Here is a 26,190-nt window from a genome sequence, read left to right on the forward strand (position 1 = left end):
TCGAATTGACAGATAAAAATTATGCATATTCAAAGGGTACAATGTGATAATTTGATATATGTATACATTGTGAAATGTTTACCACAATCAAATTAACATATCCACTACCATACTTAGTTATCATTTATATGTGTATATATCTGTGTATATGTGTGTGCATGTGTGTACATGTGTGTGTTGGGGGGGTGAGGACACTTAAGATCTCCTCTCTTAACAAATTTCGAGTAAACAATGCAGTATTAGCTATAGTCACCATGCTGTATGTTAGATTTCCAGAACTTATTTGTCTTTTAACTGAAAGTTTGTACCCTTTGACAATCGTCTCCCCATTTTCCTTGGGCCCCAGCCCCTGCTAACCACTGTTTATGCTTCTGTAAATTATAATTTTTTTAGATTACTCATATAAGTGAGATCATACAGTATTTGTCTTTCTGTGTCTGGCACTTAGCATAATGTCCTTCAGACTCATCTATGTTGTTGCAAATGGTGTGATTTTCTCGTTTTTTATAGATGATTAATATTCCTTTGCATACACAATATGTAATATATATACTATATATAAACACATTTTTCTCTGTCCATTCATTCGTCAGTGGACACTTAGGTTGTTTCCACATCTTTGCTGTTGTGAATAATGCTGCTGTGATCATGTGGGTGAGCCATCTCTCTCAGATATTGGTTTCCTTTGGATAGATACTCAGAATTGGGACTTTCATATTGTGTAGTTCCATTTTAATTTTTTGAGGAAACTTCGTAATGACTGTACCAATTCATGTTCCCACCAAACAGTAAACAAGGATTTTCTTTCCTCCACACCCTTGCCTACCCTTGTCTTCTTTTGTCTTTTTTATAATAGCTATCCTAACAAGTGTGAGGTGATACCTCCTTCTGGCTTTAATTAAATGTGTAATTTTTTTAGTCTAGTTTAGATCAAGGTAATTGAAGGTGATTGCTGTGTTTATTGACTTGATCTGTTCTCTTACAGAATGAGTCTGTGGTATTAGACACTTCACTGTGCATCAGTATCATGAAAAGCATATTAGCCATTGTCACCATGAGCACAGGCAGAGGATCCAAAGAAAACATCTTGCCAAGGAATTTTTGTTCTTTAACTATTCTAAAGTATTTTATTAATTTTTATTGAATTAATAGGTCTTGGCACTATGTTGACAATAATTAAGCAGTAGTTTATTATTATTTAAAATGTTCATCAGACCCACCTGGATACTTAGATATATTGTTTTTAAAATACTTGTGTTTAGGCAACCTCTGGAGCTTTGGGTTCATTCTTTTAGGGTAGACACTAGCTATGTGTATTTTTGCAAAACCAGCTCGAGTGACTAGATGCATACTCCTAAATAAGAACCATTATTTGCAAGTATGTTCTGTTGTATATTATATACTTAGCAACCAAAGGTTTCAATACTAACCTTGCTTTTGTCTCACTTCTTCCTCCCTCAAAATGCTAAGATTGTACTCTGTACCTGGTAACAAGTTGCTCAGTTGTCTCTCTGTATGTATGTGTAGGTCTGGACACCTAAACCCCTCAAATTTTATATTCCTGGTAGTCAAACATTTCCACACCTATGAACACCAAAAACTTTTATTAATGTGACAGTCTTTACCTTCCTACTACTGACAAAACAAATTAAGTTAGCCTTTACCTTTTTGTTTCCTCTTTTATCCTCTGCTGGATATGATGCTTGAATAGTGAAAGGGTCAAGAAGGAGATTGGCTGTATCAAGATGAAGCAAGAGTCCTCATCACTCAGGTAAAATTAGTCACTAGACAGGTGTCTCTTGGGTAATGGAGAATAGACTGAGGAAGGCTGAGATAGATGCAGTAAAGTAAAAACTGAAGTGGCTAACAGTCTGCCATAGCTGTAAACATAAAACCAAATAAAATATCAAAAAAGGATTAACAAAATAATAGAGGGTTAAGTAGTACTGTAATAGACTGTATTTCATTTGAGACTGCTTCCACTGGAACATATCAGAAACCCAAATTGGAAATCAAGGCTATTAAGTTTCAGTCAACCCATGAAATTATTACTGCAAACATTCATTATTTTTCAAAGCTGTCTATTGATAACTCCTTGCCTGAAGAATTATATACCCAAGTCACAGTGGAACACAATCACTGAGTTTCAGATTATAAATTCATCATTGTGTTCAGAAGTCCTTGCTGTTGTTTCAAGTAATATTTAGGTAAAATGTATGTTTATTTTTGCTTTTTAAAAACCCTTTTGGTGAGATGTATTATCGGATACAAATTATAATGTTGAAAACCAAAATGTGTCAGATTATGCACAGAAGCCAAAATTCAAATATCTTTGTATAACATTGAAATGTAGGATAGGGAATAAATAGAAAGGTCTGAGGATACAATTTTGAGCATGTATGCAGAGGGAACTACCTATTAAGTGAATAGGTATTGTTTAGTTGCCATTTATTCATTTAAACAAAACATGTATTGAGCAGCTGCTTTGTTCCACATTCTGAGCTGGCAATGGGAAAACAAAGTTGAGTAAGTCATACTCCTTGTTCTTAAGGACAAGAAAGTGAAAAACTATAGGATAGAGTAAGTAAATTCAGCTTCAGAGTTGTACATAAGAAGCTATGGGAGCACAGAGGGGAGACATTTAAGTAGAACTTGGTACTTAAAGGAGCACTTGCCTGCCATTGAGGTGACACTTGAGCTGAGTTTTTAAGGGATGTGGTTATTTCATATTTTGCTTTGGTGTAGACACAGCAAAGGGGGAGAAAAAGTGAAAAAAAGTTATTCTGATAGGATGCTAAATGAAAATTTAGATCCCCAATACCCTTTAAGTCTCTTACAAGGCCACAGGCCTGATAGAGCTGCTAATCTTGGAGATTGAGTACCCACCATGCCTTTGGATATTTGAACTTCTGGGCCGCAGGACTGAACAAAATCCATTTTGAAAGTTGTTTGTTATTTTTATTTCTGAGGAGCCTGTTTTTGAGGATGACAACTTCAAAAAATTATATTTTTATTATGATTTATCTTCAGAGAGACATCTATTTTATAGAATTACAGAATTCTACAGTCCTGCTCCACATACTGACATTTTGGTCAACTGCAGGCGAATTATAAGACAGTGGTTTTATAAGATATAATACTGTATTTTTACTGTACCTTGCTAGTTTTAGCTATGTTTAGATACACAAATACCATTGTATTACAGTTCCCTACAGTACTCAGTACAATAACATGCTGTGCAGGTTTGTAGCTTAGGAGCAATAGGTTATAGCATATAGGCTAGGTGTGTAGTGGGCTATAGAATATAAGTTTGTGGAAGTGCACCTTATGATGTTTGAACAAAGCTGAAATCACCTAACAATGCATTTCTCAGAATATAACCCTGTCGTTAAGTGACACATGACTGTGTTTTCTTTATTCATTTTGAGTTTAGTGAGGTACCGTATACTGCAATACAAATCTGGGGAATGGATGATTCTTCTTTGTGACAAAGACACTGCTGAAGTGATCTGATACATCAGTTCTGATTAGAACAAAGCAATCTTCAGTTCAAGTTGAGATATCCTTTTACATAGGGCTTCTATTTACCAAAGCAAGACAAATACTTTTTACAGGTCAATATCCTTTGAGAATAGAATTTGGTACACTTTCAGCATAAACAATGTTAAGAACCTTTAGATTTCTATCTTACATTTACTGTGTCAATAGAAACCTGGTAAATTTCTGGATTCTTTTTCTCTTGACTTGGCAGGGAAATATGGAAAACAATTTTGTTTGATATTTTATAGAGACGGTAAGGCATACAAACAAGAACATACATATTCTAGAAATAATGAAGTAATATTAATGAAAATATATTTAGAAACTTCGTCTCTGAAAAGGAAAAATTGGGTATTCATTGAATTATTATTTAATATTTGATTATATATATAGAATCATTTTTAGCATATAGTATATATTTGGTTGACTACAATAATCATATTGTAACTAAATGTACATCTCATGTACACTTAGTACATACTTGGTATAATCATAGCCTGAGAATAAATCGAGTCATGAGATAAAGTATTTTGAGAAGCCTACGAATTAGGGCAAATTTGATGAAGTTTCCAAGTAACTTGAATTTATGGCAATAGCTGAAGAGAAATTCATTTTTCTGGTATTTTTTAGTACAAATTTTGTATATCAAATGACTTCTTTCTCCTACCCCATTTACTAAAACTTTGTCAGTAGGTTAACATGTGCCAATGATAGAATTTCAAGTGCTTTGGAGACTGTAAGAGCATGATGAATTTCAAGTACTTTGAAGACTATAAGAGCATGAGAATAATCTATAGATTTGATTTCTTTAGGCTCTGGTTTTCCCATTCTCTTCTTTTCCCTCCTTCCTTTTCTTTCTTCAAGAAATATTTAAATATTAAATATTAAAATATTCCATTTATTGCTCATCTGATTGCTAAAAACAACGCCAACCCCAACAATTTTAGCCATCTAGTAAGTATTGAGTATCTAACATATATGCCTTAAATGTAGTGGAATTTTCTTAATTCAAGATTGATCAGAGTGAGGAGGAGACACAGATGAATAACTGGGAGAGTGACTGATTTATATTTTTCTAAGATTTGAACTTTTTGTGTCTACATTTACCACTTGAAATGTTTCCAGCCTCATCTTCTGTATCCACTCATGTGCTTGATGCTTCAACTTCATTCAATTTCAAAATTTGCAATGCACTTTTACTCCCCTGTTTCTTTATTCATGTTGATCTCTCTATCTCCATCTATTGAATCTTTCTACATCTTGATGGATCAGTTCAAAGTTGTCTCCTTGGTGTGGTGACATGGCATTCAACACAGAGAGGCCTGGACACAACTGTCTGTTATAGTTCAGTTCAGCTATCTTGGGCAAGTTTTTAAATTCCTGTGAGCTTTAATTTTTAATCTGTAAATTGGGTATAAAACTATTAGGCAAGAAAAAAATATTTTCTTCTTCTTCCTCTTTAACCTCCTCCATTTGTGAAACCTCTGATTACCCTAACCATTACCTCACAATCAAAATCCTTCCTATGTGTTACCATGCTTGCTTTGCCTCAATAATAAAAGTACTTTGTTTCATTATAATTGGCTATTTACATGTCCAGTTTATTTTATTTTATTTTTGATGAGCTAAAGCCCCATGAGGGCAAGGATAATATTTTGCCCAGTGCATACCAAATATTCAATAAAAAACATGATGACATATACTAAATTGGAGCTACATGATTCCTTTCCACTCTCCTCCCCACACCACCCAATTTTCTGTATCCAGCATTATTTTCAGGCATTTTCTAGGATTGGAGGCTATAGAATCTATATGACACTAAAATTGTAACAGAGAGTAGCATAATCTCAGTTCAGTTTGTTTAACTGGTACTTTGTTTTATTTTTGTTTGTATTTAGGATCAGAGAATTGAGGTATTCCTGAGTGAATTTATTCTTATTCTTATATTGTTGATACATTGTAGGATGTCTTTTTTGTTGTTGTTGTTTAGGTTTCTATCCTAAAATGGGTACATTGTTAGGGCAATGATGAGATAAGAAGTATGACTGGCCCTCTCCCTGTGTCTTACTTCTATGGGGAACTCTAAACACTGCACAGCAGCAAAGCCTTCTTCCTCACTTTGACTTTGTAGTCCCCTGCCAGAAGTACAGGGCAGGAGAAAAGTGTGTAGGGGTGTGTGTGTGTGTGTGTGTGTGTTTATTAGAGAGCAAGGGTGAGCTCGCATGCATGTGATTTAGGTGATGTTGGTGACAGAACATTTGGCATGCGTCTCCTACATCTGTTGGAAAAGCCAGCCAAGCCACCTGTTGCATTTCAATTCCCCATTCCTCAGGGACGTGATACTTGCAGCAAAAGGTTTAAGATAGCAGAAATCCACAAGAATAAAGAAGTTATAGGTCACCCAGTTCTACCCCAGGGATCCCCATCAGATCTTTCTCTACCATAAGCTCTTCAATACAATATAGAACATTTCTAAAACAGTGCAGTCGTTGTCTAGCCTAGTTTAGAACATTCTAAGGGACAAAGGCTTCACTCTTTTCTAAAGGAGATGAATCCAGAAGTTCCATTGTTTACAAGGTCAAGAAGCGTGTCCCTGATTGTTAGCCGATAGAGTCACTTTTAAAGCTTCCTGGTATTCTCCACCTCATTTCTTTTGTACATTGGGTCTTGAATGGAGAAGGCTGTGATTTGTCTTGGCCCATAAAATACCCTACAGGCTGTTTTAACACACTAAGGAAAGGTTTAATCTGTTTCTATTAAAACCTGGAGAAGACTTTTCACCCCTTTCTAGGAGCTACTAACTTTGGGATGTCTTTTCTCTCCCCCCTCTCTTTCTGTCATCTGTTTTACCTTTCTTAGAGTCACTAGAGTCACTACAATCCTAAAGCCCTGCCTCTATTAGCTTATTTTTGAAGTGTTAATCTTTCTTTTCCTTCTTTCCCTCACTCCCCTCCCCTCCCCACCCCTCCCCTCCCCTTCCCTTCCTTCCTTCCTTCCTGCCTGCCTGCTAAATGTTTATAGTAAAAATATAAAAACTGCTTTCCCAGTTTTCTAATTCAGAGAGTCTTTCTTTCTTTGTCACACGGAAATTCAGAGGTGAGCTGTTCCAACTCTTTCATTTTATAACAAAGGAAAATAATACCTAGAGAGAGGAAGTAAGTTTGTAGGAAAAATCAGGAAGAATTAAAGTCTCCTTAAGCCTAGCCCAGGTAAGTACCAACAGTGGCCTTCCCAATATGCAGAGAGTATCTACCTCCTGCTCTGTCCACATCAAAGGAATAAGAATTCCCCCCAGGTGAGCACAGTGGCTCACGCCTGAAATCCCATCACTTTGGGAGGCAAGGTGGGCTGATCACTGGAGGCCAGGAGTTTGAGACCAGACTGGCCGATATGGTAAAATCCCATCTCTACAAAAAATACAAAAATTAGCCAGGCCATGGTGGCTATTTGGGAGGCTGAGGCAGGAGAATTGCTTGAACCCGGGAGGCAGAGTGAGCTGAGACAGCGCCATTGCACTCCAGCATGGGCGACAGAGTGAGACTCTGTATCCAAAAAAAAAAGAAAAAAGAAAAAAAGAATTCCCAATATCTGTGAGCAGTTCCCATGGAGTCTCAGACAGCGTAGCAGCAGCTGCAGGAATGCTGAACAGTGCTGTACTGGTCTCAGCCTATCCTGCTGTATATTAGGCTACCTGCTCTGGGATGTTTTGTTACCAGGCTATGGAGATTTTTGTGGCTCATTTTAAGAGTGAGGTCCTATCCCCTACCTAGCTGTAGTACATACTTAGCTAATGTTAAACAGCTGTACCAATTTTAGCCTTTATTGAAACAAAGAATTTGTATTTAGCTTTTATAACAAGCCCTCCTAACTCCTTCCATAGTGCGAGCAAGTAGTAGCTTATATTACTTGTGGCTATCTATCAGGCTCTGGAACTTCATTAAAATCTCTAGGCTATTACTGATCAGCTCTTAGCTTTAGGGCCAATTACTTCACCTTTTTAGAACTCAGGTTTCTCACCTCTAAAATGAAGACGATAGTAGTACCTTTCTCATAGAATTGACTTGAGGATCAAATAAACTAGTAAGTAAAAAATGTCTGTTCAAAGCACTCAATAAACATTAGCTATATTATTATTTCCACTCAGTGCACCCTGAGTAAAAATGGGATCAGTTTGGTAGTTTTATGGTATTTCATTGCTGTCACTGGTCGTTGCCAGACTCCAGCCCTCTACACGCCTTTAATCACCCTTCTCAGGTATTTCTGAGAAGGCAACAAGGGTGACGGCTATGTGCTTGTGACCAAGACGATCATAAACTCTATGATGTCTTCTGGGCGCCGCTGGTGCATTTACACAGCATTGCGCCATCCTCTGGGTGCAGGTGGTACTGATTGCTCGCATTAGTCTCTCCTGCACTGCTGCCTCTTCTGCTGGGGACTACCTTTTCCATTTTGGGAGCTATCCTTTATTAGAGGTTCTTTCAAAGTAGTAGTAACTTGCACCCCAATGTTGTCTAGTTTTTACTGACAGCTTTCTGTTTTCTTTGGACCCAGATATGAGTCCCTGGAGAGATGGCATGACAGAAACCATGCTGATTTTGTCAGCTGAGGCTTTGGGCCTGATTCCTTCTTTTCTTAGAAAGAATTATTTTCCAAGAGGTTCCAGACTGCCTCGGGCAGATAGACTAGCAGCCAGATCTCTTGTCCGCAGCATCTCCCAAGGATGTTTGAATCTCAGCTGTGAGACCCCTACTATGCCCTTTTAATGTGACATAGCAGAATTCATATCAATAATACTTATCTAAGCTAAAGAAGATGTTAACCCATTTAAGAGGAGGACCATAAGGCACAGTGTATGTGATCAGCCACCAGCTGAGCCACTGTTAAAACTTCTTTTAGGCATTAAAACCTGCCACACAGGAAAGCTATGGGACTTAGCTTTTTGATCTTAACAGCAAAATCCTGTATCTGTCTCAAAATGGTTGGCTTAAAGCTCCAGTCTGCCTAAGGCCTGTCAGTATTTAAATTAATGATATTGGTTTTCATTTTTTTGCTTCAACTTTCAGTATCCCTTAGAGCTGTCACTTAGTAATGGGCTAGGTGTGGAAGATGCCAGGGATAACAAGGAAGTGATTTGTCAGCTTAAGGGATGTCACTGGTCATCAAATAGTCTTTTTTTTTTTCTGTGGTATGAGCTGCAAAATCCATTTGAGTCACAAAGTCAGATTGTGACACTTGGTACATCTATAGACACTGAACATTTATGCCAATTACAGACTCTGTACGTGGAGACTAACAGAACTCCACCATGGGGCCCTGAAAAAAAGAGCTTTATGTTAAGTAACAACTAAAATAGGAGCTAAATTTTTTTTAGTTTAGCTCCTAGACTAGTTCCTGACTAGTTCCAATCTGCTGCCATCGCTCTATTTCATTTAAGGTCAGGGAAACAAATCTCACAAAGGGGAGGGTTTCCCAAAATAAGTTAAATGGAACTTTCTGAGGCAAAAATAGTAATATTTATATATAGTATATTTATATATGATATAGAATTTATACTCAATATTAAGAGTATAAATGTATATGTAATAAGAAGTGCCATGAAGAATTAACAACATACATGATGCAGTTCCTACTCTCAAGTTTCTGCAGTTTAGTTCAAATAAAGATATATACATGGAAAGAAACTGGTAATTCCATGAAATAATTTTGTGCTAAGTAAGTAGAATAGACACCTCCCATTTACAATGGACTATCTATTTTATTTGGCATGGTCAGAGCATTTTCCTATAGGAAATACGATCTAAGTTGAACTTTGAAAGATGGAAGAGGAATGACTTTAGGAGAACAGAGGTGAAAGGGGAGATAGAAATGCAGGTTGGGGCTTGGTTGTGGGTTTTCTTGAATATTAGGCTAATGATTTAATATATTCTTGAATAGTCAAAAAAGCTCCATTGAAACTGATATACATGGTGTTTGGTGAGTCAATTTTGGGGTCGTATGGTATGGATCAAGGAGGTAAGACTGAAGATAGGCAGGCTGATGAAGAGCCTTGGGATATAATGTGAGGTGATCATTAGTAGAATTTATAGTAGTTAATATTTAATCTAGAAAGAAAAGTCACCTCAAGAATGTGGGATAATTAAATAAGTAAGTAAAAAGTCACAGGCCTTGGTGTATATATAAATACGAAAGAAGAAGGAGAAAGAGAAGTGACCTCAGGGTTTTAAGCTTGGATTGAATGACTGAGAGCACAGTGGGACCAATAAGAGAAGTGGGAAAATAGGAGGGGAAAATGGTATTTGCTTGGATTATTGCTAATACTTCCAATGTGTCCTTCTTTTTTTTTTTTTAAATAAGAAATAAACCTTTTTAAGTTGGCAAGTTAAACTTTAATTCCAATCAAATTGCCACCTATGGAGAGCAATTAAAATTACATATGGGAGGGTGGGTTATACAGTGTAAAACATATAGAAAGATAAAGTATTAAGTGTACTGACAACATCATTGACTGCTCTTCGCTTAGAATTTCTTAGAAATTATTCTCTGAAAATATAATGTTTACATTGTACTGCATTCATTTTTTCTCTAATAAATCAGGATTGGTTTTAAGAGATTAAGTAGCTAATGCCTTAAATGAACAGGGCTTCAGCTATTTATTATTTTCTTTACTAAGAGAGTTTCATAATAGCATTTGAAATTTGAGATTGATAATGCTGGCTGATTTCTTCTATATTGCTAAACTGATCTTGAATCAGATGGGACTGAGTTTGAATGCTTGCCTTTCACTTAATGATTGCATGATTTTTTGTCAAAGCATGACATGCTGAAGATAAGAATAAGACATGATGAAGGTTAATATGTGTGAAATGTTTGCTGCTGTGTCTGGCATACACTAAGCTTGGAATAAATGTTAAATGATGTATTTTGGCATAGATTCACTAGCAGTTATGAACCCCAGAACCAAATGGGGACATATCTCTTTAAATATTCAATTCAGCTTGACCTGGAGCAGCCATCTTAGCATTATAAGGATACCACTGTTCTAGCAGAGCTCAATAATCCAGAGACTATCTCAGATTCTGTGGGTAATTGAGATTATAACCAAATTCCATCAAGAGGAAATTAGTTGATTGGTTGTCTTCAGCCTCTGGCTTCAGTGGGTAGGTATTGGCTGTTAAAAATGATGCTGCTTTCTCACTGTGCCCTGCTGAGATTCCACAGGTGTAGGTCTGAGTAGGGGGAGGAAGCTTTCTTAGCCTCAGCCGTGGTTACCCCTTGCCAGAAGACAGTGGACCCAACATCATGCAGCCACGTACAGACACCCACTTTAAACACACAGGTGCTCACACAGCTTACTTATTTATTTTCTTTTTGTGGCAAACCCACTGTGTCAAGGTGGCTGGTTCAGGAAAGTTTTCCATGGAAGAGAACTGCGCCTAAGAAAACCCAGGCCTAATCTGCAACCTGACTCCATAGTCCAGAATCTATTCTTTGTGATAAGTTTTTCAGGGGCTTCTAAACTTCCAGCTAACCTCAGCTACATCATCCTCAGTCAACTAAAGGTGTGTGAACAACCTGCAACCTCAAAGGAAACAGGGGTGAGGTTTTCCATTACTTTCTTTCCAGAAATCATTTTAGAAATTTGCCCATCCCCCTCATGGCATTCTTAGAATTTCATATTCTAAGGGATTTAGAATGGAGCAGCTTCAGTCACAGGGGAAAAATTAAAAAGAAGCCTAATGCACTTTTGCCCCAGAACAATGGATGCCTATTTGTCTTACATCCACTTAATTAAAAATGGTTCTTCCCACAGCGAAGTAATGTCTACACTGGTAAAAGTCAAAGTATTTGGCAGTTTTTAAAATGCATAATTTCTCATTAGAAGACTTCAAGTTCTGCCTCAATAGTCATCCATCTACACTATTATTTTTATTCTTATTGTTTTCATTTCAAAATTGAGGAGTTTAAAAAGTCTCTTGAGAAGACAACTTGAGATAAAGCAGCAAATCTGATTCTTTTAAAATCCTGTACTCTAGTCAATTACCATTCTGACTTTGGTCTATCATACACAGGAAGATACTTTAGCCTTTCAATGAGGTTTCTCAAATGATATATTGAATTTTAGGTTCATTTCACATGACCACAGTTATCTTTTTTTTTTTTTTTTTTTCAATTAAAAATTTCCTGGTAGTTTGTTCCTTTAAAAAAGTCTTTGGAAATTCTCACTTCTCATAGTTCACATGAAAGCCAGGTAACTTCTTTTGACCTGTGGGTTTAATAAAGGAAGAAAAAACCTAGTTGTTACAGTATGATCAGTGTGTTAGTTTGACATCCACATCAAAGAAAATAGCTCTCTAAGCAAGGCTGTCCTTAAAGCTGGAGACAGACTTGTCAGTAACTCACAGCCGGAAAAACTTGATTTCTAGAACCGTGATCAAACTGTCAGGACAATGCTGCTTCCATGAGAATCAAGACAAGCCCACCTGTCTGATTTTTTCCAGACATAACTAAGAACTCCAAAGGTGAGCCAACAAACCAAGTGAAAGACATCAAATAATTGCATCACTATTTCCCTTGAGGGATTTTGTCCTAAAGACTAAGAAAACCCTCTTAAATTAGCTCTAATTAAATGTTGTGAATCTGTGGTTCCACCATTCAGAAAATGGATTGCCTCACTGTGTTTTTTCCGTGTTACTAAGAGAGAGATTGGGATTCTTTAAAGGAAGATTAAAAGCATGGAAGGGACAAAAGGAAACAGAGTGAAAACATTACCGTAGGTAATCATTCGGTATGTGTTGACAGAATTGGTTTACGAGATCACTCTGGCGGTGTGCTAGCCGTATTGATTATGGGGTGATACATATAGATTAGTGTGATGACTAACAGTGTTTTCACACCACATTGGCTGACTGCATATACAGACAAGATCAAGTTATTCTGTATAGACTATTCCTTAGGGAGTGTTGGGGGAGTAAGGGTAGGGGCACTCACCAGGCACTCTGCTAAGTTTTCCTGACAATAGGGTTATTTTAAAATTTATTGCGAAGTGTTTCTATACAAAGGAAATGTTTCGTGGAAGGAATTCGTGATATTATACAAGTATGTTTCTTTAATTGGAAACCAGACACTATACTAAACATTTTATTGGAAAATTTATTTCACACTTCACAAAGGATCCCGAGAGAAATGCTTTGTGATTAACTGTGATTGTCCATATATGAAAAATGAGGGCAGGATAAGAATAAATATGCAATTAATAGGGCAGGCCTCCTATTCTTTATTTGTTTTCTGACATTTCCAGCAGTATCTTCTCCCAAAGATGATAATATTAAGCAGGGCATCTAATGCCAAATCTTGTCAGATTGATACCTTGTTATCCTTTATTGTTGTTTTAATCTTTAATACAATTTGGCTGTAAATTGAAAGCTCTGTATACCATTATAATCCTGCAAGCTGATTCACTTGATTGAAGAGAAAAATGAGACACAAAACCCATGCTGCTTTTATGTTCTTAGGCAACACTCCTTACCCACTTGCAGACTAGTGGCTTTTCTTTAGTTTTAATTTGAGGGGTTTTTTTTTTTTTTTTGGTTGGTTGGTTGGTTTCTTTTTAATTGATAGATCCTTTAAACTATGCCAGTGTAGTCTCTGGATGAGCAGCATCAATATCACCTGAACACTTGTTAGCAATGCAGATTTTCAGGTGAATTCTTGACCTACTGAGTCAGAAACACTGTTCTGGGGGTCCAGTGATCTCTAACAAGCCCTCCAAGATGATTCTGAAGCCCACTAAAGTTTGAGAACCACTGCATTACACTGTCAGACTCCTTCCTCTCATTGTTTTGCATCTGGAAGCACACCATGCGTAGAATACAGTTATAACTTAACACAAAATATAGTTTACTGCCTTTAACTAAACCTGATGGCTTTGTAGTTTCGTTAGCACAATGCTACAAACAATTGGGCTACTTATAAAACGACCAAGGACATAAGTGAGTTTCCTCCCACTTTCCCTTTTTATTTTGGGAGGAAGCATGGTATTTAAAGGCAGACAAGTCTAATTGCAAGTTCTGATGTATCTCAGTAGGTGGGTGATTTAACCCCTCTAGCTCTTGTGTTCTTCACCTATAAACATATATTCTTTGAGGTGTTGTTCTGAGTATGAAATGAGATCAGGGCTAATACTAGGTCATACAGTGAATTAGAAAAAGGTGCCCTCTCTGGGGAAACCAATTAGGAAAAAGCATTCATTTCTTAGGGCTAACATTGCCCATGTCTCTTCTCAGACTTGGCAAAGAGAACCTGAACTGGATTTCAGTCCTGACTTCTGCCTGCTCATCTGGACAGTTTTGTCCAAGGTAAGATTGTATGCAGAGTTCTTGATTGAAATAATGTACGTAAAGCAGTTGGCATATAGCACTTGCTTTTCATACAGTGTATTACATACATAACACATATTCCACATAAATATTTTTTCTTAGATGTATCAATTATAGTCCAGGGAGAGTAACATATGTAATCATTTGGTTATCAGTAAAGATGCTTAGATTATCTCCTATAGTAAATTTAAAAATAGTTATTTTATTTCTCAATTCTCTGACTCATGGACCAAATTAAGAATTTAATTGAAAGCATTTAATTGTATCCTTCATGCAGTGTAGATATAGCCTCTACCTGGATCTTTAAAACATAGAGAGATCTGAAAGAAATCTGCCAGGACATTTGCTACCCAGGTCCTACCCAGGATGACTAGCTGATTAAATAATTTAAATGGGAAACTGTTATTTCAAAATAATAAGACTTAGATACATATGAAATAAGGAGAGTAAGTTCTGTGACATGATATTTTCTAGGCGCTAAAGCCTGATTTCAAATCCTTTCTTGAGGGCAGGGGTCAATAGGCAGAAAAGCCTGGATTTCTGCAAAAGAGGATAAGGACAGAGACCCAAGAATGGGACGAGTAAAGCTTTCTGCTTCGTCACAAGATTATGGAGGATTAATTCCTCTCGGAGTTTTGTATTTAAGAACTTGAGTGTTGTTATCCTCGGAAAGACACATAACCCACCGTAACGTTTAGTTTTCTTAGATTTTGGTATTCACTTTAGCACGACTCATTATCAGTTCCCTGGTATAAGGAGCTGGGATTCAGCCTAACACTTATCATTACATATTAAATCAGCGCAATAAAAATGACAGAAGAAAGCATTGGCTTTAAAGGCAACAAATTCTTTTAAGGCTACACTAAATCCTTGTCTATCTATACAGTACTAAGTTACAGTAATGTTACCATAATTAGATGCTATATGAGGAAATGTAACAAGATATTATGTGGCCAAAGTAAAATCCTAACCTAAATAGCATCGTTAAAACATAACACATGAAATAAAATTGGAAATCACTTTTAGAACACTGCTAATGTTACAAGATGTCAGAATCATGCATAATGCAAGAGTGGAACTGCTTACATAGTTTACACAAGAGAATTTAAACTTGCTTCCATGGACATGAGGAACGGCTCTTTGAAGCATGGGCTCTGATGAGATTCTGCCTGGCCCTAACGATATTCCAAGGGAATGTTCTTGTTCTATCTGATGCATATTTATTTATAGGGTGCTGAAAGAAGGAGCATTCATACTACATGGCAGATTGCACCTTCACCATATTTTTCATTAATCACCTTTTCTTCAAGCATCTTCACCATTGCTTTCTTATTGATTTGTTTTTTGAACTCCTTTTGTGAATAAACCTACAATCACAAAATTACCCATAGATCAATGTCAGCAAACGCATTCCTGCAAACACAACCTTTAACTCCTTTTCTCCCTCAACCTTCATTCCATTTCATCTCTTGGGCAAAGGCCTGAAAAAACAGATGATCCTCGTATTATTCCCTGAAGGGCAACAAATCCAGACCTTGCTAGGTTTACAAGGCTGAACATAAAACCCGTCTCAATAACAATACTTTTTCTCTGCTGCTCAGATTTTAAGTCAAAAGGTCCTTCTTGCTCACTTAACAATCCCCTGTGCTCTGCGTTAAAGACTATTGATCACATGTTCTTTGTTGCCACATGCAGAGAAATCACCATCTCTGAATACATGAACCAAACACAAATATATTTATCCACACACTAACCTCTCTAATTTGGACATAATTAGAAAAAGGGCTATTTAATTAGTGAAAAGTCTTAAATTATAGATGGCTGATTACTTTTGAGTACATAAAGTAATAGCAGGAAATGACTAACAAAGTGTTGCCAAGTACAGGACCTGCCAGGCCTGTTTTAATGAATAGCTAAAGATCACTGAAATTAGCACATTAATTGTGTGCATGTAAATTGCTTCTGCTAAGTGCATTAAAATGTTGTTCTCTTTGTAATCATGTTGAAATTATTTATTTGGTTAGTACACCCTTTTCATAATTATTCATGAAAGACAAAAAAGTGAACTTCAACATAGTTCCTGCCTGAGTCCGAACACTATCATTTACAAACCTCCACATTTTACTATGCTTGCAAAGGAATCATGACTTAATTTTTAAAAATTCAACATGCACATTTAATAAAGCCATTCTTCAAGTTACCCATTTCCTTCTTAGTGTCTTCCTTTCAGTGTCTTGTAGAGGGTAATATCTCAGACTCCAGGTCAAACTCCCTCACTGTGAATCCCTCTCTATCATTTAATAGCTATGTGACTTTGGGCACATTGCTAAATAACTCTGAACCTCAATTTTCTCATCTGCCCTACAGGATTGTTGTGAGGATTAAATGAAATGATGTTTTGAAAAGTATTCTTAAACTTCTATGATGATAAAATTCACCTGGGGCACTTGTTAAACCCAACTTTCCCAGGCTCCTTGTTCAACTACCCCAGGTGATTTTTTCCTCTGGGAAACAGTTTGGAAGCACCTGACTCATAGCAGCTTCTCTTCTGTCATATACTGTGTACTGTATATTGCATTCGTGAGCCAAGAAAAACAAAGGAAAAATAAATGGAAGATATTAGGAACCAGAAAAGTCATCACAGTGTCCCTGCCAGCTTTTCCTTAAATGTGTCCAGGGCAGAGGCATTCACTCTCTTATAGAGAGTAGTTTTCTCCACATTTGAACAGTTCCATTGGTTCAAAAGACAAATCTCTTATTGTGCAGGAACCTGTTTCTTTTGAAGTTCTATTCATTGTTCTTGCCTGATATTTGGAGCAATGTGGAACGAGTCAGCTTGTCTGTCCATTTGACAGCCGTTCAAACATTAAAAGAACTCTCTTATCTCCTCTTGATATTCTCTTTCTAGGCTAAATATACCAAATTCCTTCATCCATTATTGGTGATAGAACATGGTCTCTATAGTTCTCACAGTCTTGATCACCCTCCTCTGGAGCCAACTCGAGATTGTCAATTTTCCACTTAAAATATGCTTTGTGACAGAATTGGACAGAATACCATACATTTCTGAACAAGACAGAATATAGGCAAACCATAGTTCTCTTAAAGATGCTTAAAATAAATTATTTGAAAAGAATGATGTGCTTACAATAAAAGTTTCTGACCCCAGTTCTTTGGCTTACTGTGTGAGCGCGGACCAGTCATTTAACATTTCCAGAATCTTAAAGACCTTGTCTGTGAAACTGGGATAGCAATATTTCTCTGCCTACACACAGATCTCATAGGGTTGTTCAGAGAATAAGACAGAAAACAAAGTGGCTTGAATGATTATGTGCTACTTTTATCACCAAGTCAACATAAAAACTGTATTCAAAATAATAAATAGTTATTAAAAACTAAGATATAATTTAAATACTGTTTTTTTCCCTCTTAACTTTATGTTAAAAAGTTTCTGAATTTGTATTTTCCAAAGTATGAAACCTCCACATTTCAGTAAAGATGCGGAGGAGATCCAGCCAGATTTTAAAAATCTCTGAATTTGTTGTTAAAAGATAGATTGTTGTCTACTCAGGTTATTTTGTGCTATATTTGTGCAACCAAGTCTTTGAACTGAAATTCCAAACTTAAAAAAAAAGCCTTATATGCTTCTAGGATGAGGGTCTATAGTCGGGACCCTGGACTTTACTATAAAATCATAAAGACCTACCTGTTAGATCTGAAGAGAGAATTGGACACCACCCTCACCTCTTGTGACTTTCTGGAATTCTCTTCAGGAAGGAAAGTGAAGTTTGCAGAAATGTCCTATTTCTTAATCGATTTCAGAGATTTTTATTAACAGGATTTTCCTCTTTTTACTTTTCCAGTTGATGTGTTCTCAAGGTAAAGTTTAACATAAATGAGAAGTAACTCTGTCTTTCTTATAAAATATTTGGACTTAGATTAACGGGAGAAATAAAGTCATTGTAAGTATGAAGATAGCCTTGCTGATGTTTTAAAATAATATTTAATTGTACAAACGTGTTTTATATTTAATGATGAGAGAAAAAAGCAGAATATAAATCTATACATATATGGCATGATAATAGATATGCAAAATATTTGTATGTTTGTGAATACTTATTTACATAGAAAAACGAAGAACACTGGAAGGAAATAAACCAAAATATTACAAGTGATTATCACCAGTTAGTGAGCTTACAGGTTTTCTTCTCTTTATACTTCCCTATATTTTATAAATTATCTACAATGTGCATGTATTATTTTTATAATCATAAAAAAAGGTAGCAAGAAAGTGAAAGAAAGAGCTTTGCTGCTAGGTGAAAAGTTGGTGTTTGTATTAGAAACACAATTTCATGAATACATTTTTCACTAGTGCCAACTCCGGAAGTTGGGAAAAAGACCTTCTCTTATTCTTCCCCCCATTTCACTTCATCTGACATGTAGGAGTTTCTTTTAATGATAGATTTCACTGAGGAAAAGGCACCTGGGGTAACAATCAAGGGAGATTGCATTACACTGTGACAAAATCTTTAGAACCGCCTTTCTCTCTGGGCCATCAAACAGACTGAAAAAGGTGTAAATCCTTTCTATTTTTTAAAGTAATTTTTAAGGAGACTTCTTACACATTGAGATACACATTTAATATTTTTAAACCTCTGGCCTATTTCCAAATAGGATTATTACTTCCACATTAATATTTCTGGTCTTTTATATATATTTAGGAAGTCAGGGCATTGGTACCTGCCCACTAGACTGAAAGCTCCGTGACACTAGGAATCATGTTTCTTTGCTTGTTTGTCTGTAATTAATCTTTGTATCCTCAGCATCTAGTCTATGGCCTGATAACTTACTAAGTGCCAACAGAACAAGGTGGAAGCAAGCCCTTCAGCCAACTGACTAGGATACAGAACAAAGCTCTTTTCCCTTCTCCCTGAGGTGTCAGTACCCTGATGGACAGAGAAAACCTGAAGGACAAACCTGGTCAAAATGGAACCGAGTAGATCCTGCCAAAATATGGGCAAATAGGGGAGGAGCAGGTAGAGGAAGGCTGAGGAATCTGGCTGGAATCTCTTGCATGTCATTACTAAAGTATGAAGGCTTCATACTTTGGACAATACATAGCAAAGAACATTGATAAAGCTCTCTAGCTTGTTCTCCCCTCCCCATTTTTTAATTGAAAGGGATGGATTACAGATGACTGTACATTTACTCTAAAATGTTTCGGAAAGGGTTGGGACAGGGCCCAAGCTGACAAAGTGACAAATGTAGGCCACACATCTGCAAGAAATGGAGACAGGGACTTTGGCATACAATATGAATGACCAGAACAGATGAACAAAGCAAAGAGGGGCCAGGTCTTGGGAACAATCAGCTTAATGTGACTTCAGATAGACCCCCCTATTATTGAGTGAAACTCTATAAACTTAGAGGTCAGGAATGGCCTTTGGGTTTGGGGTGAGGGGAAGGGCAGATGTATGTCAAGTAGCTAAGAAAAGCTGTTGGGACATTTGGCTTGAGGAGGCTGAGATAAGAGGTGGATGGTATGACATGGTGCTAAGAGGCCTTAGCTGGCTGACCTGAAATAATAAAGCAAGCCACCTTTATTATTATGATGATGATTTAATATTTATTATTATTCCTCTCTTTTGAGGGAAAGTGAGAAAAGACAACTTGGTAACCACCACGTACCTTCAATTTGCTGACATGCATATAACATGTGTTCAAAGACTTCCCTTCATGCAGTAAAGCTGTGGAGATTCTTATGTCTTCAGTTACTGGTTGGAGTGTGTGAGGATCCAAATGGCTCATTATGAAAAAGAACATTATGGAGAGCTGAGTTCCTAAAACTGGAGTTTCAAGAGAAATACCACTTTTGTTCCCTGGTGGTGACAGAAGGGGTAAGCATTTGAGGTGCAACTTTAACAGGCCTTAGGGAGTCAGTGCCTTTACCTAAAGTAGTGCCTCAAATGGTAGGAGTTTATAATGCAGGGAGCAACTTGAGAAAAATATGAATAGAGGCTTCTGAACCTCTTCTATCTGGATAATCTCAACAGCTCCATGTTAAGGCTGTGTGTGGTTTTCAAGAGATTCTCTATCATCTCTGGAGAGACTTGGACACAGCAGGACCAAATTATCCTTATTCAATGCCTAATTCTATTCCAGGCATTGGGAATCCTTTTGAACTAAAGTCACCAAACAGCAGCTTTGTGCTAGTCAAGCCAGATCTTTGAAATCTCAGCCTTCTGTCCTGGATCATTTCCCTCCATGGAGCTGGCTGTAAATCTGTCACTCTCCTTCTACCAGATCCTACCCACTCTCTCTAGATTAACTTTCTCAAAACACTGTTTTCATCATATTGCTTTATTTTCCCCCTCTGCAGTAAGTAAACTTTAATGGCTCCTTATGGAACATTGGATCTCAAGATGTTCTTGAACCAGTCCCATGAGCATTACCTGGAAAGTTGTGAGAAATGTAAATTTTGGGGCCCTACCCCAGACCTACTGCACACCTGTAATCCCAGCACTTTGGGAGGCCGAGGTGGGTGGATCACGAGGTCAGGAGATCTAGACCATCCTGACTAATATGGTGAAACCCTGTCTGTACTTAAGAATACAAAAAAAGAGCCTGGCATGGTGGCACACGCCTGTAGTCCCAGCTACTTGGGAGGCTGAGGCAGGAGAATCACTTGAACCTGGGAGGTGGAGGTTGCAGTGAGCCGAGATTGGGCCGCTGCACTCCAGCCTGGGGGAGAGAGCAAGACTCCATCTCAAAAAAAAAAAAAAAAAAAAAAAAAAATTCTGCTGGTAGGGCCCAGTGATTTGTTTAACAAACCCAGCTGTCTACTAGAGTTTGAGAACCACTGCCATAGAGAGCTCTTCCACTTAATATTCAGAGCACTCTCGTTTGCTGTCTTACAACACTTGCCTCTTGTATTGCCAATTGTATGGCACTTATTCATCCTGTCATATGTTATTGTTATTTTGTTTGTATAATCTGATGTCACCTTCAGAATTGTAAACTTCTTGAGGTATTGGTCTGTGTGTTTTCTTAACTATAAAATCATAAAACTAGAAAGGACCTGGAAAAGCAACCCCTGAATTTTGCAAACTTCTGAACAGTACCATGCATATAGTGGACATTCAATGAACATTTGTTGAATGAAATAACATGCCCACAGGGGCCCCTGAGGTGAATTGAGACTGCCGAGACTTCAGTGTCATCATCTTAATTTAGATCATTGCTTTGGACACCCTCCAAGGGTTTGTGAATACCTGGGGAAAGCCTTAGATGCCATTGCCAGCTTTTCCCTCATGGTCTTTGCATGGGCTTTGGAATTTTCTTACTGAATGCAAGGCAGTGTGGTGGTTTGAGATACAAATAGCAGAGCATTTGAATTGAGAAGAAAATACAAACAAAAACAACATTGGTGTTTTTATCTTATTGCTGCTTTGAGATTTGACATGAAGTATGAATCCATCATACACAAGAAATATATCTTGCCTGGATATCTAAAGCATAAATAAAAATTAATTGCAGCATGCAGCTGTTCATTATCAGGCTTTGGAGCATTCCAGAAGCAGTTGCTCATGAATACTTATTCAGCTAAACATCACTTGCTCATTAGGACATGCTGACGTTGGCTATGAAGACAACTGCCAGTTGTTGATTCTTGTTGCTTCTGTGTAGTCTAGGGGTCTAGGCTGCCAGTGGTCTGGCTGTTACATTTTAGGGGTAGGCCGTCACAACAGAAATGGGCATGTATGGCTTATGAAACTAATCCTTCTTCATCTTATGAGTGTTCATACCAAAAGAGGAGATCCTTGACTTCCAAGGATGGCTATGTGGTGATTCTTCTCCAAAATGAATTGGGCCATGGGTATGACAGACATTTTGTGTGTGCATGCCACTTTGTGGCAGGCAGTAACACATAGTGGTGTGCCAAATACATGAATAACTTTGATATTGCATTTTTATTATTAGGGTTCAATGCTTTAGGGCCCCATTAGAAGATGTTGCTCTCAGAAGAATGAAAAAACTTGAAAAATGTATTTATTGTTTTTTAGAGAGAGGACAGGGCCAAAAGACATCTTTGTATTTCAGAGATGAGAAGAAATTCAGACAGGCGATTCATTTTCATAGGTTAAATGTATACACTAATGAAAACGAGAGAAAATAGGAAAAGGGTTACTTTTATTTTTCATCTTCTGTGGACAGTGGACTGAGCAGCAAAAATAACCTATCTTGTTAGTATAGGTCAAATTCATTAAAACAAACGTACATGAATTTTCTTGATTATATGTTCAACTGTTGTACTGAGATTTGATTTAAATAAGAGTGCTGCTACTTGTTGCTTAGAAAGTTTCAGGATAATTATATTGATTACAAAATTGGAACTATGGGCCTGGTTTTCCTGATCTTGTTATTGTCAAGTCCTTCCTAGTTTCCAGTCTCTGCAGACCTCTGCTTACCATTACTTCAGCCTGTTCACTCAGCCTTCTAAGCTCCCTGTGGCCAGGCTTTACCTGGGAGAGGAGGCATTTAAAGAGTTCCAATCCAACACTTTTGTTCCTTAGCATCAAGTTAGTTTGGCTTCTGGTCTGCCGTTGGCTTTTGCTGTAATTTCTAGAGTCATGTATGTCTCTCATTCCTTGGATTCAGTGTCTACCTTATGCTGAAGTTCTCATACCTGCATTCTTCTCTCATTACCCAGAATTGAGTTCCTGTTTTAAAAGTTTGCCAGGTCTGTCCAGGTCCTCTGAGAACACCTAAGACCCAACCTTACATTTGCTGTTCTTTCTCTCAGCCACCGGGGTCCAGCTCCTGCTCCACAGTCTGACTGTGGCTCTACTATTGTAGATAAGGCTTTCTGATGCTGCCTGCCTGAATTTTGGGACACGTTTAGCTGCTTCTTGGCACCAAGCCGTGCTTTCATATTGAGTGAACTTCTGCTCTTTCATGTTTGCCTCCTGTTACCAATTTCCTGGCTGCATTATCAATCCTTGTGTTCTGCCATATTCTTCAGATACTTTGTTATGCTTGCCAGAGTGGACATCCTCCCAGCACCTGCAACTGAGCCATCCTCTCTCATGGGTAGGTCTAGTTTCAGGTCCCAGTTTCTTCCCTCATGACCTGACCAGGCAGGTGTCTGGTTTACCAAATTCAGCAAATGTAAAACATGTCCTTTGAAATGTTTGTTTTAAATACAATCATTTAATCATTTCTGTTTCAATTAGGTTCACATTTAAAGAATTACTCCCATACTTTTTATTACTCTATGTGGATTGTGGAAATTGTTGCCTTTCTCTATCTGCAGTTCTTTTAGGTAATAACATGCAAATGAACCTCACTTTTAATTGAAATTCTAAGAAAAGTTCTTAGGGTAACTTTACATTTAAGGGTGCTTTAATTTGACTGAATTGTGTCTATTTATGGCCTGATGTTCAAGGCAGAAACCCTGGGCCTAATTATTGTGCCTATTTACCACTCTCAATTATATTCTAGATATGAGGAGTTGAAGAGCAAGAAAAGAAAAAGCAAAGCAAATATATGTGTGCATGAGTGAGGGGTGTGTGTGTGTGTGTGTGTGTATGTGTGTGTGTCTTGTGTTGAGACTGAGGGGAAGGTAAGGGTAGGGGAAAGCAACTCTGTTCACTTGACAAATGTAAAAGGGATCCCTGTTAATATAACCCTATCACTGATGTGAGCACTTATTATAGTGTTTCAGGCAGTGCGCTAATAAGAACTGGAATTACTTCATTTAAGTCCAATTAAATAGTTACTAATTTTATTCCTACTTCACATGTGGGAAAGCTGAGGTTCAGAGAGGTTAATTTACCTGAGTTCACACAGAAGATAATTGCTGAATCAGGGATTTGGACCCCTTTGGTGTGACTCTGAATTTGAGACCTCCAGATTATACTGCTTTCCTCTTCTTTAGTATGATGTTTCCAGATTATTCTTGTGTAACCTGAGAAGTGATCATGAATATGGAGGAAAATAAGTGACACTAACTAGTTATAGTAACATTTACTAGTTATAATTCTCTAAGGGTTTTTGCATACAGTATCTGTTTTATTTTCAGAAAATAATAAGGTAAATGATATTGTCTTCATTTAGGAGGTCTAAACAGAGACTCAGAAACATTAAATAGTTCCATATTGTTGTGTGTAGCTGTAGTTTCTTCATTTGACTCTTGTTTACTATTCCTCTGTGAAAGTCTGCTACAGTATCCTGACAATGGACATCTGATTTTTCTCCAGGTTTTTGCTATTGTAATAGTACCTCTATGAACATTTATATGAATACTTCTAGTGCATATTTTGCAAAATTTTTTCTCAGCTACACACCGTAGAGTATGTGTGTTTAAAATGCTAATTTAAAGCAATAAATTAAAAAAGAGGGCCATGCATGGACCAATGGCCAGAGGGTGTCATAAACCAGTGATTTTGATTAAACGAATTATATGAACTAAGGTAAAAAATAAATATCTGTAAACCTGAGACCTCATTTTTCTCCCCCAAAAGCAATCACCTGACTTGGTGACTTATCTAGGGCAACAAAATGGTAGAGCTGGTTCTAACCCCCAGTTCTATAATTACAGACAATTCTTAGACCTGTCCCACTTTAACACATGAACATTATTCTCTCTATTCTACCTGGGTGCCCTGAGAGCTACAAACTTCACAGGTTCAGAGGAGAGATTACACACCACTGAGTTGCCAGTCTGTTTTTGAGAAGAGATTTGGTTTTGAGAAATTACTCCGGAGTGTTTATATTGCTTCACCCGTGGGCCTGTGTGCTGTTAAGCTTGAAATGAAAAGAATGACTCTGTGGTTTAGTTTTATGAGGGAACCAAAGCCATAGAGTTATGATCCAGTGCATATAACATTGAAGGATCACAATTTAAAGTCCAATAATTCTTACCGTTTGTCTTCACAAGAGGATCTCAAAGAGTTTTATGAGAAATTATAGACTAAGAATTTGGGAGAGTTATGTTCAATTTATGGTTAAAAAAGGAAGTGCTAAAGTTTTCTGGAATGCTTCAAGGCTGTCATTAGAAAAGGCATGAAGAGAGCCTAGGATCATTGACTCCTTGGCTAGGAACGCTGGCAGGATTAAATGCAACCAAACAATTCAGTGATTCTGAATGACTTCAGCTTTCTTTGGGTGGCAATTTTGCTTTTCTTGGGGCCCTACTAATTGGAGGAAAGCATAGAGGAGCCAGAGTAAATTGGTTCTTCAGAACCTTGAAGAAATATTGTGGTGGTCATATTAATACAGCTTTTGTAATGTATTCTCTTTCTAATTGTTTTTTTCTCTCTTTATTGAGAATTTTAAGGACTGCAATGGCATGAGCCAACAGAGATTTCTAAATAGCACAAATATAAATGGTTATTCTAAATTATATTTGGAAGAAACTCTACTTGAGGTATTTAAGTTAGTAAATAAAGAAACCAAATTAATATAGGCTATTTTAGGAATAAATATGGAATGCTATAAAACTTTGGTGATCTGTATACTTTCTGGTGGCTGGCCAATAGAATTTTTAATTGAATTACCACAAAAAATTCAGCACAAAATATTATCAGATTTAACCACCCACTGAGTACGTTATTTGTTACTCTTTTATTATGCTAAATCAAAGGTTATAGTATCTCATCTTCTGCTTTGATTTTCAGCCCAGAGGGGTAAAGTTTTAAGCAAGTACTTAATAAAAGGATAATACTCAATTATTTTATTTAGAAAAGTAAAACTATTTTATGACTACTTTATATGTGCATTCCTAGCCTTTAAATAGTTAGACAACTTCATTGGCATTCACATTCTGGAGCTTTGTAACTAGTCTGAGGTTGAACCTGGGAGGGGAGGTGCTGAGTGCAGAGGTCCTCATGGAGAAAAGACCTGCTGGCAAATCCAATGTCAAACATACCCACATTTCAGGCATATACCCTTTGGCTATATTCTCTGAAAAGCCCCAAGATGGTGGACAGCTTGGCTGGAGTTTACAAAATTCCCCAGATAATCATTTCAGAATCCATGCATCTTACAAAATTGTACTTACATTGGTCATTGTAAGTGGTTAGAAATTCCTTTTTTTTTTTAACTTATTTTGTGTCAGTGTGCCTCATCTTGCAGCTGTTCTCAGAGTTCAGTCTCTAGACCAGTAGCATTACCCAGGAACTTGTTAGAAATTCTAATTCTCAGATTTTTGTTGACTGCATACATGTCTTCTTTTGCGAAGTATCTGTTCATATCCTTCACCCACTTTTCGATG

General features: G+C 37.2%; 1 long non-coding RNA gene across 1 annotated transcript in view; it reads left to right on the forward strand.

The window, feature by feature from the left end:
• LOC117083551 overlaps nt 1-26,190 on the forward strand; it is a 192,617-nt gene that overhangs the window by 138,402 nt on the left and 28,025 nt on the right. Inside the window, exon 2 of the long non-coding RNA XR_004437120.1 lies at nt 13,824-13,895. This is a non-coding gene — a long non-coding RNA (uncharacterized LOC117083551). The remainder of the gene's footprint in view (nt 1-13,823; nt 13,896-26,190) is intronic.

This window comes from Trachypithecus francoisi, unplaced genomic scaffold (genome assembly GCF_009764315.1).
Source record: "Trachypithecus francoisi isolate TF-2019V2 unplaced genomic scaffold, Tfra_2.0 Lachesis_group0, whole genome shotgun sequence".
Taxonomy (NCBI): domain Eukaryota; kingdom Metazoa; phylum Chordata; class Mammalia; order Primates; family Cercopithecidae; genus Trachypithecus; species Trachypithecus francoisi.